This window comes from Cervus elaphus, chromosome 10, assembly GCF_910594005.1.
Source record: "Cervus elaphus chromosome 10, mCerEla1.1, whole genome shotgun sequence".
Classification (NCBI taxonomy): domain Eukaryota; kingdom Metazoa; phylum Chordata; class Mammalia; order Artiodactyla; family Cervidae; genus Cervus; species Cervus elaphus.
Genome location: NC_057824.1, coordinates 19,011,045 through 19,032,459, shown reverse-complemented (window position 1 = coordinate 19,032,459; position 21,415 = coordinate 19,011,045). Strand labels below are relative to the sequence as shown.

Genomic DNA, 21,415 nt, shown 5'->3' with positions numbered 1-21,415 from the left:
CCTCAGACACCAAAGCTCTTCACCTTCCCTCTTTAGGGGGACAATACAAGGGTACCTGAGATCTTCAGAAGCACAACGGTGGCCTCTCTTTTTGGTGGAGGGCAGCGGGGTGACAGTGGAAACTACAACCTCTTGTTCAAGCACTGTATATCACCACTATATCCCCAGGGTCTGGCACATAGTAGGGGCTAAAAGGACAGCACTTAGTAGGTACTGTTAGAGTCTGCTGAACTGAACTCTTGAGGTTGAAGCTATCAGCAGAAACCAGCCAAGCAACAAAATGGAAAACCAACTCATTAAAAAATATATTCGAGTAATCATGGCTTTGAGCTCTGAACACACAGGGCACCAGCCCAAGTTTGGGCAATTTTAATAAAACCACCATTTTGCCTCCAAACAAACTGGCATCAGCTCCAGAAGCCTCTCTCGGCCTCTTAAAGAGAGCCAGTTTCTCCTCCTTTAAGTGGTGGCATTCCTCTTTGGGTTGCAAAGGAGCAGGGTTCACCCCCACTTGCCTCCAGCCAAGGACAGCAGCCAGGTGTCAAAGGTTTGATAGCTGAGCAGTATATTTTAGAGAGAAACACAAAATTATGTCTCATCAGTCTGTAAGTACCACCACTTTCCAGAGGACAGAGATCCTGTCTGTGGAATCCTCCACAGGTCGAGCACTGACTTGACTCAACTACACACTTTGGGGATTTTTGCAGGGAATAGTGAAGGTGCTCAGTAAAATAAAGGGACAAGAACTTGGAGTTCCCAGAGCAATCCTGGAGGGAGGAAGGGTGTGGGAAATGCAGGAGTGAAAGAAAGCAAGAGAGTCAGGCCAAGACCGAGCAGGGAGCACTATGACCCTGTCCTTGGCCCCAGACCTCAGCAAGTCAACAAAATACAGTCACACTTGGTGCAAATGGTTTATGGTTTGGAAATGAAAGCAGATGGGGCTGGAGGTTGAGGGTGGGTGTGGTGGGCGGAGGCAGCAGACATGGACCCAGATGCCCAGGACTTCAGGGAGGCTGTGAGGTATAGATCCCCCACCCCAGTCTCAGCAGAAATCTCAGGCAGGGCTTCAGGCATCCACGGATCACGGCATTTGTGGCCTTGAGAGCACTGGTTCCTGAGTAGATGCTCCTAGTACATTTTCCAGCTCAACCACTTCCTAGGGGGTCTGTAAACAAGTTACTCAAGGGTTTCTAAAACCTCAATTTCTTATGTCTAAAGCAAAGGACATATTCTCTATCTCGTTGTTGTTTAGTCACTAAGTTGTGTCTGACTCTTGCGACCCCACAGACTGTAGCCCACCCTAGTCCACAGGATTTCGTAGGCAAGAACGTTGGAGTGGGTTGCCATTTCCTTCTCCAGGGGATCTTCCTGACACAGGGACTGAATCCAAGTCTCCTGCATTGGCAGGAGGGTTCTTTACCACTAAGCCACCAGGGAAGCCTGCATTATCCACCTTGTAAGGAAGTTATTGTGTGGTTAAGAGGAAGTGAGACTGTTCCAGCACAGAGCCTAGAATAGGGCGAGCTCTCCATAATATGAGCCTCCATCACCTGACCTCCAGATCTCAGAGGGCAGAGGGTTCGCCACAGACATAGTGGGCCCCAAAGCAGGCTGAATGGTGGAATCCCTTGGGGACACGCGAGCCCTAACCAAGACCAACTGAGGCAGAATCACTGGAGGTAGGATCCAGGAATCTGTATGTTTTAACATAATCTTCACTATTTATCTGTTTTTGGCCAGGCAGCATATGGGATTGAACCCATGCCCCCTGCAGCAGAAGCAGAGTCTCAACCACTGGACCACCAGGGAATTCCCGGGACTCTGTATTTTTAAGCCCATGAAGTGATCAATAGAATTGCAACTTGCCTTCTTTTGGTTTTTTACATTTTACACTTTTCTCTTTTCAGTCATTTTAAATATATACTCACAGATACACACAACAATTATCACAGTCAATTTGATAACATCTTATCACATCAAAAGGAAGCCCCATATCCTTTAGCTCACCCTCAATCCTTAGTCCCATACCCCAGGCTTAAGCAACCACTAATCTACTTTCCTTCTCTATAGATTTCCCTACTCTGGACTCTCATATTAATGGAATCGTATAATAGGTGACCTTTTGTGTCCAGCTTCTTTTGTTCAGCATAATGTTTTCATGGTTCATCAATATTATAGCAGGTATCCAAAGTTCACTCCTTTTGTGACCAAATAATATTCCATTGTGTGGCTACACCAGGTTTTGCCTATCTTTTCATCTGTTGAAGGGCATTGGGGCTATTTCCACCTTTCAGCTATTATAATGATGCTACTCTAAACATTCATACGTAAGTTTTTGTGTGGACCTATGTTTTCATTTCTAAATAGACCTACCTCCAAGTTAAGATATACAAATGGCCAGTATGTACATGAAAATACAGTCAACACCCTTAGCCACTGGAGACATGCAAACCAAAACCACAATGAGATCCCACTTCACACCCATAGGATGGCTAGAATCACAAAGCCTGCCAGTAGGGAATTCCGTGATGGTCCAGGGGTTAGGACTCTGAGCTCTCACTGCTGAGATCCCAGGTTCAAGCCCTAGTCGGGGAACTAAAGTCCCACAAATCATGAGGCATGGCCAGAAAAAGAAAGACTGCCAACAACAAGGGTTGGTGAGGATGTGGAGAAACTGGAACCCTCACACACTGCTGGTGGGAATGGAAAATGGTGCACCCACTCTGGAAAACAGGCTGGCCATCCTTCAAACAATTAAATACAGAGTTACACATGACCCTGGATTCCATTCCTAGGTATAGATCCACTTGGGCTCTTTCACTCTGTGGGAAATGAACCATCAGTACTTGTCAAGAACAAAGAGAGGGGAAAAGAGAGAGGAGGAGGAGTTGTGAGCACAGCCTTCATGCAGGAGCTTGCGCTTTCCTTGATGAGAACATCCCACTTTGATGAATGATTTTGGGGTTGAAGACACAAATATTCATAAAAGGTAGCCCTGGGATGACTTCATCAGCTGCTCACCAAAGAAACCACTGTCTATTCCAACCCAGGAGGAAGACATGCTGGGTGGGAGCTGCTGAGCTGTGCTCAGTCTGACCTCTATACTCTGAAAGATGGAGATGATTTTCAAGAGTAACATGAACCGTATTGAATTTTTTGCTTTGCTCACTGACTTGAGAATCTCCTGCGTAAGGTCTGGCATGCCTGTGGTTTTTATTGCTTCAAAATAAATTTCCAGTTCAGCTTAGTCGAGAGATGATATGCTAAGAAACAAATCTCTCTCAAAAAAAAATAAATGCTAAGAATATAGGCATAATTATACTGCAGAGTTAACACAAATTGCACTGGTATATACGAAGTGCAATACATTTTCATGTGTAATTGTTTTTTAAGTCCTTCATTCTCAAATAGGCTGCAGGATGAGGTCTCCAAGACCCTGGGCTCTCATCTGATTTATGTTAAGGTAGAGTCACCTCTGATGGGTCTATGTCCCAATCATCTTTTTATCTTCTTTCCTCAAAAGTTCTAGGCACACAGTGTGTTCTGTGTATGTTTGCTGAATGAACCATAGACAAATGACAACTGGGAATTCCGGAAGTGCAGTCAGGACTCCAGGAACTGGGTGTCTCCAAGACACTCTGGCAGAATTCCTCAGTCTCACTGTGATTTTCTGTCTCAACTTGAACCCTATGCATGGCCTTTGTTACAGAACTCCTGCACAGGACAGGCCCCCTCAGCAGGGAAATAATCTGACCTAAAATGTCAATAGTTTTTAGATTGAGAAACCCTTATGTAAAGAGAATCACATGCTACCTACTTTTTTGTGCTCACAATTAATTTTAACCCTTTGATTATGATCACTTAAAAAAGAAAGAAAAACGTCATACGGAGGCGGGTAGAATCCCAAACAAAGAAAACCCAGAGTTGCCCACAAATCTGGTGTTTTTAGAGCTTGGATTTGATTTCAGTTCTTTTCATCTAGTTTTTTGACTGATTTTTCTTAAAATGGCATCCACTGGGCTCAAGGCCCTAAGATTCCCACAAAGATGAGGTTCACATGGGAATTTTGCACACACCCACACAGGTACACACTGTCATTTGCATGCAGACATCCACCCACAGACACACACACTCAAAGACACACACACCACCAAAGACAGAGAGCAAACTTCACCATAAAAGCACCGTCCCACAGAAAAGCAGAAACACACCCTTCTTTCCAGGGGGATGTCTATTTCATTGGTCTAATTCAGACCCCGACGGTCAAGCTGTTCCTAAGCTCAGTTCTCAGTCTTCCCCCTAGAGGAAGGAGAGATGGACTTTTTTTTCCTTCAATCAAGAATATAGATTTTTAAAATAAACACTTCTGCGTCTCAAAGCAGGCTGCACTTCTTAAGCTGCATATATTGATCAGCATTTTATTGTGAGTTTTCTTTCAGTTGAACTGGAAAAAATATAATCTAATTATGTCCTTAGTGACAGTTGGGAATCAGTCGCACCAAATCCAACGGGGTGTGTTTGTGTGATTGAGGTGTTTAATTTGGGGGACAACAAAGCGGAAGCCGTGGCCATGTTTTAACGTAATTAGCACAGAATCTCTCTTAAGGGCTGAACTATCAAAAGGACACAAAGCTCCTTCCGAAGCTGGAAAAGATTCTACCCATAGCACTGAGCCAGGGTGGTCCGAGGCCCCTAGAGCCACCTAAGCCTCAACATTTTACCAACGTCTCTTCAAGAGTGTGGCATAGGAAAGACAGAAATACTCCAAGTCTTGGCTAAGATTCTATAAAGAGAAATAACCTGGGCTTGTAGATACTCCACACTGCGGTTCTGTAAGCTGCTGACTCCCAGGTTGTTCTATTTCATAAGCCAATAAAATATTCTTTTTTTAATTTGGGAACTAAGATAAAGTTGCCTTTTTTTAAGAGGGGTAGAGGGTTAAGAGGGCTTCCCTGGTGGCTCAAATGGTAAAGAATCCACCAGCAATGCAGGAGACCCAGGTTCGATCCCTGGATCAGGAAGATCCCCTGGAGAAGGGACTGGCTACCCACTCCAGTATTCTTACCTGGAGAACCTCATGGACAGAGAGGAGGCTGGCAGGTGATAGTCCATGGGGTTGCAAAGAGTCGGACACAACCGAGCAACTAAGCACGCATGGTACAAGGAACACCATTTGGGGACCAGTGCTCTGAGCCAGGTGATTAAAAAAAAAGACCCCAAAAATAGAGCACAGAGTCCCTAGGAAAGATCTGACAGAGCCAGAATGCTCACATTTCTCACCATCAATGAGCAGACATTCACCAGGAGCATCTACACGTCCAGCCTCAAAAGGGGGCTATATAGCTTCATTGTAATGCTCTCACTTTGATCCTCATCATCACTGCAAAACCATTTGGTCTCAAGATCTAAAATTCCCACTGTAACTACGTTCTCCCGTCTGCCTCCCCCTCCCACACCTTCTCTCTTCTAAATTCGCTCTTCACAACCTCACCACCCCTTTCTTGCTTTGCCTTCCTCATCAGCCTGGACCCTACACTCATCTCCAGGTTCCTCAGTTTTACTTCAGTTTATTTTTCATATATTCATGCACCATTCAATGTAGTATTTTCTTAAAAAAAAAAAATCCCATTGTGTCTGATTAGAAGTGTCTGTCCATCTCTCTCCACCCGTCCTTCCATCTGAACACAGGCTGAGTCTGGGATGATGTTCACTTTATACGAAGGTTTATTTCCTGGGGTGGTAAGATTTGAGATGATCTTTCTTTCTTTCCTGTTCTTTTCTGTATTTCTTGAATTTTTTAAAGCACTATTTCGTTAGAAATAATCAAAGAAGGACCTTCCCTCGTGGTCCAGTGGTGAAGACTCCATGCTTCCACTGCAGGGCGCACAGGTTCAATTCTTGGTTGGGGAACTAATATCCTCCATGCTGCGTGGCACGGCCAAAAATTTTTGTTTAATGAATAAAAATTTAAAAATTAAACAATCAAAGTATTTTTTAAATCTAGTCTGTGTTGCACTTATTCATATACTCATCTAATCTCCCTACTTGATTATAAACTTCCTGAGTTATCTACTGATGCTGTGGTCCCAGCATCAGAGATTCTGATTCAAAAAGGTGGGACCTTGTAAACTGTAAGCCTAGAAACCAGTTCAAATGAGTCCCTCACAGGTGTTCTGAGGGCATCATTCTGCGAAGCGTTAATACAAAAGGAAGAACCTTCAAGAAGTTTTTTCCACAGTTTTTTCCTGCCCAGCTTGTGTGTGTGTTAGTCACTCAGTCATGTCTGACTCTTTGCAACCCCATGGACTGTAGCCCATAAGGCTCCTCTGTCCACGGAACTCTCCAACAAAACTCTGTAAAGCAATTATCCTTCAATTTAAAAATAAATAATGTTTTTAAAAAGCAAAAAAATATGGATAATAAACATATTTTTAAAGTTCTAAAAAAAAAGAACACTGGAGTGGGTTGCCATTCCCTTCTCCAGGGGATCTTTCCAATCCAGGGATGGAACCCAGGTCTTCCATGTTGCAGGTGGATTCTTTACCATCTGAACCACCAGGGAAGCCCTCCTGTCCAGCATAGGAAGCAACTGAAATATTATGTAATCCATACCAATTATGGTACTGATTGTGTGTGTGAGGAATTCAGAAACAGTTTGATCAAGGTTGAGGACTGTAGACAAGGTTCCTCTTTTGGATGCCAAGTCCCACCTCACACACAGCGGTAACTAAAGATGACACCTCTTTCTCCAGCTTTGTATTCCATGTTTTTTTAATCATAAATGAAGTGCATCCACCCCCAAACCCAATCCCAGTTACTCGCATACATTTGTACAGGAGATCTGATAATACCCACTCTGAACGAGAAATCAACACAGCTCTCATGGTGGGGTGAAACGGAAGTGAACTTTTGAGTTCAATTAGTGAGGATAACAATGAAACATTTCCCAGGAGGTGCTTTCGGCAGCTCTGCCCATCCACAACCTCACTGCATTTCAGGGCAAAGCCTTGCTTAAGCTGCACTGGCTTCCATTAGAGTAAATCACACTGACTCACAGAAAATGCAGATGCGAGACAGAAAGGTTCTTTTAACAAAGATTCACATCACACACAGACACACACACAAGCCCTCCTAGAGCCTGACCCCATTCAGCAAACAATCCTGCAGCTCTGAGCACCTATGGAAATGTTGGTTCACTGATGCAAATGTGAGAGAGAACCCTGACATCAAAGAGCTTCCAGTCTCTTGAAACTGGAAACAAGAAACAAGCTTGAACGCAAGTGAGGATAAGACAAGATGCAGCAGAAGAGGCCACCTTGACATTTATACAAAGCAGCACCAAGGACTAGTTCCCAAACTGGGTCCCTGAGGCACAGCCAGGCCTGCCCAGGAGACACCTGGGAGCTTTTGTAACCAGAGATCCTGGCTGAGCCTCTAAGCTTCGGAAACTCTGGGCATGAGCTCCAGGAATTGGTATATGTAATAAACATCCTCCCCCGCGTGATTTTGATGTTCCTCAGGGCTGAGAAATGTGGAACTATGGAGAACACCAAAGAAGGCACTAATATAAACCCACAAATGTTGATTTCTGTGCAGAACACAGTGTTAACAACCCGAGTGCATGATCCCTGATACTCAGAAAACCCTGTAAGGGAAGCATTTGTGGGAATGACTGGGTGTTATGGATCAGAGCCGGGCACCTGCGAGACTCAAACCCTGCCCTGCTGGTCAGCCCTCTGCCTACAGGAGCCCAGTGGGAGTCTCCCTGCAAGTTTTAATACAATGCAACCTATTGTCCAAGGTCACTGGGGCCCAAGATGTTAAACAATCTGCCTGAGTTCTCTCTCCCAGCTATAGCTGTCCAAACCTGGGTTCAAACCCAAATCCATCTCACTCCAAACCTGTTTCCACTTGCTTCGTCCCAGAGTTGTCCCAGTTACAGACTGACTGAACACACCCAACAGTCACTTTTGTTTTTAGAAACTGTCTCAGGTCCCACTTTGAATATCAGATGAGGGCTATTTCTTACAGAGCAACCCTGTACCAAGAATATGAAGCAGTTCCCTCGCTTAAGCTCTTACACAGACAGACTCAGGAGTCCGGGGTCCTAGTCCCTTTTCTGCACCTTCCTTAGTTTTCCCCACCCATAAAAACAGCAACCACAATCTTTTGACAGATTCCCTCCGCCAGTGGAGACAGGGAGAAAGGGTTAACTCCGTTCAGTTTTTGAATAGACAGCTTCAGGGTCAACGATGATTCCACAGGATAGAAAATGTCAGTCACAGAACACTTTGCATTCAAATAGAATGTTTTTGTTTTCAAAGAGCCCCCACTTACCATCTCATCTTATCCTCCTAACAGTCCTGAAAGGGAAGCAGGCTTGATATTCCTGACCTCAATTCCCAAACAGAGACTGAGGCATGGGCTTTCCTGATGCCAGACATGGGCTGTGATGACAGGTGAAGCCCACCATCACTGCCAGCCCCCTCACCACCGAGTGACTCCTAGATCTGGTGGACTTTTGGCAGAGGAGTCAAAAGGGCTGGGTCACTCAACTCTGCTCTCTGAACACCGCTTTTATTGACTAGTAAAGTAAAATCTCGCACTGATAATTAATACAAATTATGGTTATAACTGAAGCCTGATGAATTGGTAACAGTTGGGGAATCAATAATCAATGCCTTGGTGAGTCTCGCTGATGGCATTCCAGGTAAACTCCACCAAAGGATCCTCATCAAATTTAGCAGCCTTATTACCCAGTCCAAGTTCACCCAGCTCACCGCACAACAAGCCAATGAATCCAAGAGATGAGGTGTTGAGGCAAGGAAAATGACTATTTGGAAAGCCAGCTGACCAAGAAGATGGCAAGCTAGCGCCTCAAAATAAACATCTTATCAGGGTCTCTAGATGCCAAGTTCTTTTATAGATTAGAGATGAGGGGAGGTGAGGAAGCAAAGTAAAAAGGCCATTAATCTTGCAAACATCTCCTAGAAGCGCAAGCCTCAGGCAGGGGATGTGTTAATTTCTTCCTTCCTGCTGTCTACAGGTTGACAGGGTTCTGAACAAAGGCACTTTAGTTTAACAGTCAAGCAGAGGGGCAGGATTCTCTGAGGTAAGCCTTTCGGTATGATTATACTCACAAAAACAAGTCAAAGAGTTCCAACATGGAGTCAGAATTGGCTTCTCTGCAACAGCCTCATCAATTATTCCCCAACCATGAGGAAAAGGAAGGTTTATTAAATACTTGAAGTTCACCTGAGCAAACTCAGACCCTTTTGTCCACTTGGACCTGACCCTCAGCCCTGAGACTCACTCAGTCCTCCAAGTCAGTCCTTCTTCCAGCCTTTAGATTAACCCTAGTGCCTGCCCACCCAACAGGTAGCTTCACCTTCTTTACACATCCTCTATTTTAATGCTTTCCCTCAGTCTGGGCTTCACCAAAGGCTGGAGTAGTTGTTGACAAAACCAAGTCATCCTCGGTAAGTGATGGGGATAAGGGGGCAGGCCTCACTTATGGGATCAAGTTCTAAGCAAAGTTGAAGAGGGAAAAACAAACTGAACATCTACCAAGGGAAAGACCATGGATGTTGCATAACTGAAGCTAAAGAAGATCAGGGGGCCATGGCAGACCACAAGATCTAAATATGATATAGATTCCATCCTCCCACACCAACAACTATGCTTCAAATACGAAGGCCTTTGCTAAGGATGAGTCAGAAAGGTGGGGCATTCTATGCCACACAATAAGGAGGTCCATTGGCAGATATGTTCCAACATCATCTTCCAGAGGACCCCTGGGGTTCTGGTAACACAAGCCCTACATATTCTCTCCCATTTCTGCTGTTGGAGAGCTATCATAGTTACGGGGTGAATAGTGTGCACCCAATCAGGAGAGCATACGCTAAACACCAGAGATACAGTGGAAAGACAGCGTGGCCCCTGCCCTCATGGTGATCTTAGAACGTGCATCACGGAATCATGCCAAAAGAAAGAGGTATATCTAGCTGGGCCCAGACCTAAACAGAGAGACAGCAGGTGCTATAAGAACAGGGAACAGGGGTCCAGGCTTCCCTGAGGCAATGGTGACTCAGCTAACAGATGAGATGTTTACCTGGTGAAGTGGGGAGGCTGAAAGAACTTTCCCAGGCAGAGGCAGCATATGCCCGGGATATGCAAAGGCCCTGTGGCAGAAAAGAGCGCAGCATGGGTTCAGGAGCTTTAAAGAGACGAGAGAAAGTGGGCATGCAGACAATCATAGTGCCTGCCCCACAGAGGAGCTGCAAGGAGACGGAGGCCTTGTCCATAACAAGTTCAGTGAAAAGATTAAGCAGTCAACACAGAACAAGGTTCCTTCCTGGATTTTCCCACGAAGAGATGCAGTGGGCTCAGAGGCCCTCAGAGGCTGTCCTCCTTGACAGCCCCCCAGCCAGCTGGATGCAAATGCACCCTCTGATCACAGTCAAATATCAGGAACCACAAGCAACCTGCCTAGGGGGAAGAGGCAGCTTTCTTCCAAAGCTGTGGTCGGTTTCTACAGTCTTTCAGATGGAAATTAGGCAGCTCATCTCTGGGACCTGAGAGAAGAGCCTCTCGCCCCTCCTGGTGAGAGAGCTGATGAATCAGGCGCACGGGTGGATCAATCAGTCCAGCCCTTGCCTGTGAACAAGTTTATGGTGGCAATGAAGGGCTTCATTTGTTTGGCAAAACACGGGGTGGTTTAATCTCCAGGAGGAGTGTCTGTCGGCGCAGGTTTTCTGGAAGGCGGGAGCAGGGCAGACAAGGCTTCCGTTTCATCTGCAGGCCCCTTGTGGAGGGAGCTGGGGAGGCTTTGCAGCCATCTGGCATACTGTTTGCATCTCGTCTGGCTGAGCGGCTGTGCTCCAGACAAGGGTGGATGGGGCAGTTCTTGCCCGTGTTTGGAGAGGAATGGGAGGGAACCAACAGAGGTGGGAGGTGAGGGGGCAGGTGCTGGGGAGCACCGCCCAGGCCCGGGGACCAGAGCATCCAACCCCACAGACTCTGGGCCACTAAGCAGCCCTGGAGAATCTTCCCAATTCCTCCCCAACCTCGTGCCTGCACCCAGGCCCTCCTGTGGACACATACCAACACATACCCACACCCCACAGAGCACTGCCAGACGTAGCAAGTGGAAGGACAGGACACCATTCACACTTGAATTTCAGATAAACAACAAATCATACTTTGGAGTAAGTATATCTCAAATATTGCTTCGGGACATACTTATTCTTAAAAAAAAAAAAATCTGTTAATTTGAAAGTCAAGCTTAACTAGACCTCCTGCACTTAATCTGGCAACCATAGTCCTGAGTAAACAACCCAAGACTTGGGTCCTCACAGAGAAGGTCACACACACACACAAGAACACCAACATGCGAGCACACACATGTACACACACACACACAAGCCCATGTGCCTCACAGGGTCCAAGGCAAAGGGGAATTCAAAGGTCAAATGGTGGGTACTTACCCCTACACTTCCCTGTCTTCTGTGTCTGGGCTCAGAACCAGCAGAGTCCCACTTGGGGTCACCTGGAATCCAGGACCAAGCTACCGTGGGAGATGCCCTGGGGCAGAGGACAGTCCCTGACCTGCACCTGCCTGGACTCCAGTGGGGAAGACACAGCAGAGTCCTGTGGGCCTTGGCAAACACAGCAAGGGGCTGAGAGACTGGGGGCTCATCATGGAGCCTACACGCTGGGGATCCACTGCTGAGCCCATTTTTTTTGTCTGTACCTGCTGCCTGCACCCCAATCTCTGCCCCCACCAATCGCGCACTGAGAGTTTACTGAGCAGCTACTGAGGGCCTGGCATCGGACTCGACACCACAGACAGCCCCTGTGACGTCACAGCCCAGCGTGCCCAAAACTCAGCGATGACCTGCCTGGCACTGGCTGAGCATGCACAACAAGCCAAGCGTACAGAAGTGGTGGTCATTCCCTTGAATCCTCCCAGCAGCCAAGGAGGCAGCTGCCATTGTTCTATGATCCCCGTTTTACCTTTGAGGGACCTGACGAAGAGAGCTGAAACGGCTTGCTCGAGGACACATGGCGGGAAGCAGCAAGGCCTGGAGGAGGCGAAAGCCAACCTTGGAACTTGCAATAATATAACCAAGAATGTTCAGGAAAGTAAACCTTCCCACCTGCCAGTCAGAAGCCAGGGTCCTGCCAGGAGGGGCTGGAGGGACAGCTGGACCCCCAGGGGTGGCAGGGTGTAGACCGAGCCTAACAGAAGCGAGGTGGGTAATGCCATCTCACCAGTGCCCCTCAGGCTTCAGAGGATGACCCCCACTGAGGCTAGCACCTGTGAGCCTTAGGGTGCTGAGGGGGCGAGAAGATATTTACGCAGGATGCAAAGACCCAGGATGCACAGTAGCACCGATGCCCCTCTGCCCTGGTTATCTGCCCCTGGGGACATCTTGGAGAAGCACAGGCACAGAACACCAAGCATTGTGCGCCAGGATACTCATCACAACACCATGTGCAACAGGGAGGAAGAAGGAACCATTCAACGACCCATCAGTCTAGGGTCACCCAGGAGCATCCACACAGCAGAATAACTGCCTTATGAGTGAGGTGGAGCCCAGGTTCCCCCATGAGATGATGCCAAAGACACATCACGGAGTGAAAAGGAAGCTTTTCTAGACATTAATTGGAGCAAATAGATGGGGAAACAGTGGCTGACTTTATTTTTCTGGGCTCCAAAATCACTGCAGATGGTGACTGCAGCTATGAAATTAAAAGATGGTTACTCTTTAGAAGGAAAGTTATGAGCAACCTAGACAGCATATTAAAAAGCAGAGACATTACTTTGCCAACAAAGGTCCATCTAGTCAAGGCTATGGTTTTTCCAGTGGTCATGTATGGATGTGAGAGTTGGACTATAAAGAAAGCTGAGTGCAGAAGAATGGATGCTTTTGAACTGTGGTGTTGGAGAAGACTCTTGAGAGTCCCTTGGACTGCAAGGAGATCCAACCAGTCCATCTTAAAGGAGATCAGTCCTGGGTGTTCATTGGAAGGACTGATGCTGAAGCTGAAACTCCAATACTTTGGCCACCTCATGCGAAGAGTTGACTCATTGGAAAAGATCCTAATGCTGGGAAAGATTGAGGGCAGGAGGAGAAGGGGATGACAGAGAATGAGATGGTTGGATGGCATCACCGACTCAATGGACATGGGTTTGGGTAGACTCTGGGAGTTGGTGATGGACAGGGAGGCCTGGCGTGCTGTGGTTCATGGGGTCGCAAAGAGTTGGACGTGACTGAGCAACTGAACTGAACTGATCCTATTTGTATTTTTAAAAGATTAAAATTAAACCATATATGTGCAACTATATGTGCCTGAATACACAGAGAAAGGTTTAGAAGGGTATATGTCAACCCCCCACTCCTGGTGTCACCTCCAAGAGGAAAGATTGAAGAGGAGCAGACAAAAGAGTTGGTTGCTGTTTGTTTTATATATACTTATGTAGCCAAAATTCTTTACATGAGCAAATAATAATGTGTATTGCTAATAAGCAGAACAAAGACCAAGGAATTATACTCATACCATGTAGATGCTTTCATCCAGCCCGATTCCTAGAGGCCAGGGCTTACAACTCCACCAGGACAACACAGAACATGGAATCAAAAAGAAAAATGAAAAGGGCAGTAGATTTTCCCTCCCAGGCATCACACACCTTCCATTTTAAGCCAACATGTTTCCAAGTCACAAAGTCTTCCTTATGTGGAGACACAGGACACCAGCCCCGGAGGAGACACAAGCCCTACCTGGGTTTCTCCCGGCAGGAGGTCTGACAGGCAAGGCAAGGCACATCCGCACACAGTCAGGGGTGGAGGGGCCCAGCAGGAGGGGCCCACAGAGCCAAGGAAACCCACTGGGCAGCCCCTTCACCCCGCCAAAGGTCTTCGGAACCCAGAGCTGCACGGAACCCCTGAAAGCCTGTTTCTATGACATCCCGGAACACAGGGAGAGGAGGCGTGCGCGAGTCACAAAACCCAGACACACATGGAGCACACTGGCGGCGTCTGCTCTGCTCTCGGAAATCCACGCTTTCTCCCTGGTGACCTCAAGGTCCGTGCTTGTGCACGTGGGCTCTCCTGTCTATCTGCCTCTACCTTCTGTCTGGAGTTCCTCCCCCCGCCAGGTCTGCCCAAGCCCCCTCCCCCTCTGCTGGCGCTAGTGGTAAAGTACCTGCCCGCCGAGTTCGATCCCTGAATCAGGAAGATCCCTTGGAGGAGGGCATGGCAATCCACTCCAGTATTCTTGCCTGGAGAACCTCATAGACAGAGGAACCCCTACAGTCCATGGGGTCGCAAAGAGTCGGACACAACTAAAGCAACTTAGCATGCACACACACACTCTCCCCCTCTGACCACACCCTGCTTGGGACACTGGGTCCAAAGCAGTGAGGTCTAGGGGTCAGCTGTGGCAGAGACTCTCCGGAGAAGCAAAGGCAGGAGCCTTGTGGACTTGTGAGTAACCTGACAACTTTCCCGCTGGAGATGATGAGGGAAAAGGCCAGCTCCTCCTCCGGGCAGGGCTCTCGTTGGCCTCTCAGGGGATCTGTGCTGCTGGTCAGAAGTACTGTCGCCTCCACTTGCAGTTGCCTGCAAGGAAAGCAGTGCAGGAAGCCATGTGTTCTCAAAGAAGAAAAAAAAATGGAATTAAATGTACCATCTGCTTATTAGCGAGAGATTTTGAGGCAGACGCTTAAATATGCATGCCCAGACATTAAAAAACTTGGGGGTAAATGTTAATTTCAATAACCTGAGTTCTTGTGCTTGCCAAAAAAGAAAAAAAAATCTTTCCTTTCTCTCAGTGATTTGGAGGCTCTGTACCCCAGAGTCACAGCACCAACAAGACTATCTCAGTGGACTCTGGCAGCTGTGCAAAGTGGGGCCCCAAACACTCACTGGGGACTGTCTTAGAGGGACGCTCAGGAGAGGGCTGCAAAGTCTCTCTTCCCTCCCTCCTTTCTCGCCCCCACCCAAATGTCAGACAGTGCTGGCCGGGTATCCAGCCACAGGGTTGAGGAAAGCCCACTCAAAGCCCCAGTCCTCACCCTGACACCAGAGACCCAGAAAGGTGCGAGTAGGGGAGCTGAGTCCCTCTCCCTCTGGAGTCCCACAAGGTGAGCCCTCGTCACAAACCCAGCCCAGAAGTGCAAGTATTTCAAGAGCAGCTGTCCTCATGCCTCCACAGGACACCATCGGGGTACAAAGCCCTTCACCTAAGATTCTCAGCATTAGTATCTTCAGCTTTGTGGGCCACACAGCCTGTGCCCCAACTATTCAACTCTCCCATTCTAGCAAGAAAGGAGCCACAGACAATATGCATGTGAGTGGGTGTGGCTGTGTGTCGATAAAACTTTATTGACAAACACAGGTGGGGAGGGCAGCTTAGGCCCCATGGACCAGGGTCTGTCTCGTCTGGTAGAGTAAGGTCTCCAGAAGAACAAAGACTGATCCATCCCGTAGACCAGCACCCAGCCTGGCACCTGGTATGCAGGAGCTGCTCAAATACTTGAAGAAGGGGTGAGAAAGCAAGTGGCCCCCAGTGCAGAAAGGTGAGGGCTCCCAATGCTTACCCGAACACACCAGGGCAAGGCTCTCCACCAAGGCTGGGTCCTTTTCCAACAGAGCATCGAACAGTGACAGCTCAGTGTTTTAAGAGCACCAAGGCTTTGGAGTCACACACACACACAGACTAACATTTTCCAAGAGTGTCAAGGCCATGGAGCATTCTGTGTTTCCTCGCACACACCCTGGCTGGGTGCTGAGGTGTCTAGACTTAGGGTGAGTCTTTGTACCCCCACCCCAGTTGGCCTCCACTAAAATTCCAGCAAGAGCCAACAAGCATATTAAGTCCAGTGGGCTCTTTTCAACATAAATGACCCTTGTTGTTCTCCCTCGTCTGCCTGTGGAGCCACCCGTCCTCCGCCTGCTGGTCCTCTGGCCCTTCTCCTCTCACCGTTCAGACTTCCTGGGTCCGCCAAAGCCTCTCCTCTCGCCACTCCTCTCTTCCCAGTCAATCTCGGGTATCCTCTTCGCCTCAACTGCCATCGACACTGATGACCTTCAAGTCTGAATCTCCATCCCCGACCCATCTGTTCATGAGATGTTGCCACCTGGGTCTCAGAACATCAGCCAGAGCCTAGAATCAGATCCAGGGTCTTCCCTGTTTTTCTGGAAGTTGACTTGACACTGAATCTTGCTCACTCCCATTACCCAAAAGATCCTTAAGTCCTCTGAAACGTATCTCCTAAGGCACACAACTCAAGGTCCTTGATCCAGGCACACAACTCCACCATCGTCCAGGTCACCAGTAAAGCAGAGACTCCTGTCCCAGTGCCCAAACTGGTCTCTCTCCTATTCCCTGAGCTCCCAAGTCATGTTTCAGAGGACACAACAGGACGATGGCCATCTTGATGAAATTTTTTAAATTTGGAGGACCCTGGCCTGCAGTCTGAATTTCCCCTGAGAATCCCAAATCGAGCTCCAGCTTGTCAGGACTGGGGTTAAATCTTTCTGAAATGATTAAGGCCAAGGGCAACACAGCTCACCCTCAAACTACTCCAGGCACAGAGTCATCCGCCTCCCCACACGGTGAGGGGTCTGAACCATCCAGTATGTGCTGCTCTGTTTCAGCTGAAAGTAATGTCCTCCAAGCTCCTGCCTCCCCCAGGACCCTCCACCATCTTGCACCCCACTCTTGGTCCCTAGAGGATGAGGAGACCTCCTGCCATTTCCCACTCCAGCACAGCATTCCGCAGACACGTGCCTCACAGACTGCAGAAGAGCTGAGGCAGACACACCGCGCTCCGGTGGGCGGCCATGTCTTCATGTCAGCTTGAGAGATCGTTGCCAGGGAAATATCTATATCTCGGCAGAGAGAGCTTCTACCCTGCGGAGTCCAGCTGTGCTCAGACGAGAATCCTGAAACCCAGATGTTGGTCCAAATGCCCTGCCTCGGCAGCTGGCTCTGGAACTATCCGCTGTGGGCGCAAACCCTTACTGCCACCTGCCCTGCCTGCCCACAGCCCTGCCTCCCTGGGATCCTGGACCCCGAGAACCAAGAAGGAAATCGGGGGAACCCGATGAGATGCTACCTGAACCCAACCTAAGGTTCAGGTAAATGGTATCCACCCCCAATTACAGGGCTTTCCTGCTAGTGGTAAAGAACCCATCTGCCAATGCAGGAGACATAAGAGATATGGGTTCAATCCCCGTGTCGGGAAGATTCCCTGGAGGAAGGCATGGCAACCCACTTCATTATTCTTGCCTGGAGAATCCCATGGACAGAGAAGCCTGGCAGGCTACAGTCCATAGAGTCACAAAGAGTCAGACACGACTGAAGCGACTTAACGCACACACACATCCTGCTTTATACATCACCAGTGGTTAAGGGGATGGGGATGGAGTCTGACTCACTCAAATAACTTAGAATGGAGACGACCATTTGTTTTGTGCTTTTTCCATGTCTAAATGCTATGCCAAGCATTTTCTATTTACTAACTTGTTTCAACAAAAGCATACCCAACCCACCACTGAGGTTATTCCCATTTTATAGATAAGGAAACTGAGGCCCCTGGAGATGGCATAAATTTATCAAGGACACAGAGCTCATAAGTGGTACAGCAGGGACCCAAACCTAACTACTACACTCTGCAATATTTTTTGCAAGTGTAGACTTGTGCCTCTAAGCCAAGGTGACTTTGCCCACCTCTTCCTGGGTTGTCACATCTGGGGATAGGGTATCAGTGCTACTGGCCTCTGTGGGTAGAAGCCAGGGATGCTGCCAAGTAGCCCAATAATACATAGCGCCGCCCCCGTACCAGAATAATCTGACTCCAAATGTCAACAGCACAGCACCAAAGTTGAGATACCCAGGTGCAGACCCTCACCAGAAAGAAGGGGAAAGATCTACAGTCTGGATTCACCCCTACAAGGAGCCTCATGCTGACAACAACCTTCTGCTCCAGTCTCAATCCCAGAGACACTTTTTTTTAGTCATGACATGCAGTATGTGGGATCCCAGTTCCCCTAAAAGGGATCAAACTCAAACCCTCTGCATTAGAAAAATGAAGTCCCAACCACTGCACCACCAGGGAAATCCCAACCCCAGGGACTCTGGAGCAAAGAGTCCATCAGGGAACTTCAGGGAATCCGATGAGTTATTACTCTTGAAAGCTCAACTCTGCCCAGCAACAACCCAGAAATCTATGCCAAGCTGCCTGATCGTGGGAAAAGCTGAACAAACACCTAGGGTTGATAACCAATTACATAGGAAAGACTTTTCTCTCCTTCCAGGGAGAGCTATCGGTCCGACTCACCCTGGGGTCACTCTAAAGGAATCAATAGTTCAATTGTCATCACCAATAGAACGATACTTAGATATGTTCTTTCTATAAAATTCTATAAGTAATAAAAAGAGAGAGAGAGAGAAGGAATCAATAAAGGCTCTAGGGGGACCAGTTCTTCAATATCTCCTCAGCATCACTGGTCCTGGAGGGGGCAAAAGGAGTCTGTAAAACTTCTGATCCCTGGTGGGGGGGTCAGCCCTCATGAGTCACATACCTTCCTTCTACCACATGTCCAGCAGGACCTGGGTGCTGAGAGGCCTCCTGGGACTCCAGTTTAGCTCCTAAAAGCATCCCCTAGCAAACCAGCAGAGGATGCAACCCCCTCCTTAAAGACAGGGGCCGAGTCCAGGAGCCCCTCTGAGCGACAGCCAGTCACATATAAACCTCAGCCATCCAGGACATCAGATACAGTGATGGGAAAGGGTATTTTATCCTCAAAAACATCTATATACAACACGGACAGGGAGGTGTTGCCCGTTCAGCTTCTGCAGAGAAAAGCCCAAAATGATCTGCATCCAAAAATAATCTGCTATCAAAGAAAAAGGATGTTTTTGACATTTTGGCCAAGCTAATGGTCTACGCAGACAAAATCTCATGAAAAAGCATTCTGTTTTTCTTGATCCATTTGGACATGGTCTGTAAGTGAAGAAATGGTTCTCTTCCTTAAAGAAATAGCTGCTGCTCCTGGCACCAGCCTGAAACTGCTTCCAGGTTCTTTAACAAGAATATTCTTATAGACATGGAAAAGGAGAAATCTGTCTGGTGGGCATTCTGGGCACCAGACTTTGGCCAACCTTTAGACTTGAAAACCAAGACCATCTTTATGAGGGGGCCACTGTCCCCAGGAGATCCGGGTATCCCATGGAACAGGGCCTGTTGACATATGCTTTGCACCTTGGAAACCATTAAGGCTCAGAGAGGTTAACCAACTTGCCCCCAGTCACTCAGCTAAGGAGAACCATAACCAGGATCCAAACCCGAGTAGTCTGGATCCAAACCCACACTCCTAAGCAGCCCACTGCACCTGGTCACTCCATTCCATTCTGGGGTCCTGGTTTTGGGCAAAGTTCCATGTGAAAGAGGGAGGTGACAGGGCAGGGAAGGGCTTCTGACAGTGGAAGTTTCACAGCACTGCATGGCCCCATCATCACATCTCAGACCCGGGACCTCTCCTCTCATCACACTGCAACACATCCCTTTCCATGACGTGTCCTGGAAAACCTTCCCCAAATATCATCCTTCTGGCATCACAGAGAGAAATTCACCTGGTTCTGGTGTCCAGGTGGCCCATGATCTGAACTCAATCACAGCAACGGGAGGCAAGGGCTTGGGAGCAACACCTGAGAGCAGCCCCCTCCCTGAGTTCTCCAGGCTTTGACGCGGCCCAGTGAAGGGGAAGCAGGCAGCTGACGCCAGCAAGGATTCGGGAGAAACAAGGGGACCTCTTCCTTGTGGGGCTCACTAGTCACCAATCAAATTTTTAAGGTGAGCTCGGCTGAGCAAATGGTTGGAAGAAACAAAAAGGTCAAACCCATTATCAATTTAAAACTCTCAAGGTGGCGGCCCCCGCCAAAAGGACAGCCGTCCAGCCAGCCCTCACTTGTCATCCAGACATCTATGACCCCCCAAATGTGAGGTCCACGGGATCACAACTGGAAGATTCAGAAGAGGAAGCAAAAAGCAGGGGCCAGGGAGGGGGTCAAGCTGGCCATGGAACGCTGTCCCACATACTCACATACCCACGTACATATGCAACAAACCACCCCAAACGTACCCTCAGCCGGTGGGTACCAGAGCCAGGCGGCACCCCAAGGGGATGCACAGAACTTTGCTTCACTGTCCTTCTCTGGAGAGATGGGCCGAGAAGAGTGACTCCAGAGTGGGAAGCCTTCACCTGCCTCCTCTCTCAACTCTCCCTGCCCAGCCAGCCTGGAGAGCGGTGACAGGAAGATAGGGGGGGCGCAGGCAGGGGGTCTTGGTGAGCTGCCACCAGTGCACGCGCTGACCGGGCATGGTTTTCAGAGCCTGTGCCTCGTACTTCCCACCCAAGCCCCTTACCAGGTGGAAGGCGACCAGCAAAAAGTCCCAGAGAGACGCCTCAAACCGCTCTGCCCAAGATGAGGCTGTGCAGGGTGCGGGCTCCTCAGAGTAAACCCCCCCACACCCCACCCCCATCTCCTTTCCCTTCTGGGCGCCCCCAGGACACAGAGTGGCCCCTCCCTTTTCGAACAACCCCAGAGCCCAAGGGTGTCCCAGCCAGCGACAACGACGACGTGGCAGAATCAGCAAGTCGATCCTACATAAACAAGAAGGGAGTTGCCACCAACAACGGGGCATCTAGTTTCTCAGAAGGTCCCCACAAGCTACCACACCAAGCCCGCACGCAGGAGTTGCTGCCCAATTACCAACTTGCAGCTGACCGCCGACGGGGAGCAGCCCTGCCCCCCAGCCCCCAACCCGTCCCTCCTGCGCCCCCGCTCACTTACGCCTCCGTCCTCGACACCTGTCTGGGTACCAGTCTCTTCCCTGCCCAGACGCGGCGCGTCTTCCCCTTCCTCCCTCGCGGAGCTTCCTCCTTCCAGCCCCAGCCTCAACCTCTTCTCCTCCGGAGGGGCGTCCTCCGCCTCCCGCCTCTGCCGGCCATCCCTGCCTCTGAGCTTGCCCGTGTCCTCGGGGCTGCTGGAAGGGCTGGCCATGGCTCCAGAGGGCTCTGCCTGCACTTGAGGGAGAGGAAGGACCCAGCAGCCTTCCGAGCCGAGCGGCCTGTCGGTGGGAGACCGGGCTTCTGAGCGCGGGCTCGGTGGGTTCGCGCGGCTGGGCTCGGAGCTGGGCTCCTCCGCGGACCACTCCTGTCTCTCTGCCGCCCCCTGCTGGCTGCTCGCGGGCACAGCGGGCACGCGTGGACGAGGCCTGCGCGGGTCTCACCTGCCCCGGGGCCAGGCCCGCTCAGAAAAATCCTGCCCACCTCCCCGCCCAGTTCGCCCACACGGACGGTCTCCCTGCCCAAGGAAGGGAAGGGACAAGGGACAGACAGAC

The 21,415-nt window shown here is 49.1% G+C and overlaps 1 long non-coding RNA gene across 1 annotated transcript in view; it reads right to left on the bottom strand.

Annotated features, from left to right (window-relative positions):
- The window catches only part of LOC122701370, a 204,706-nt gene extending 183,719 nt beyond the window's left edge, over nt 1-20,987 (bottom strand). The window contains exon 1 of the long non-coding RNA XR_006343057.1: nt 20,866-20,987. This is a non-coding gene — a long non-coding RNA (uncharacterized LOC122701370). The remainder of the gene's footprint in view (nt 1-20,865) is intronic.
- Nucleotides 20,988-21,415: the final 428 nt, after the last annotated feature.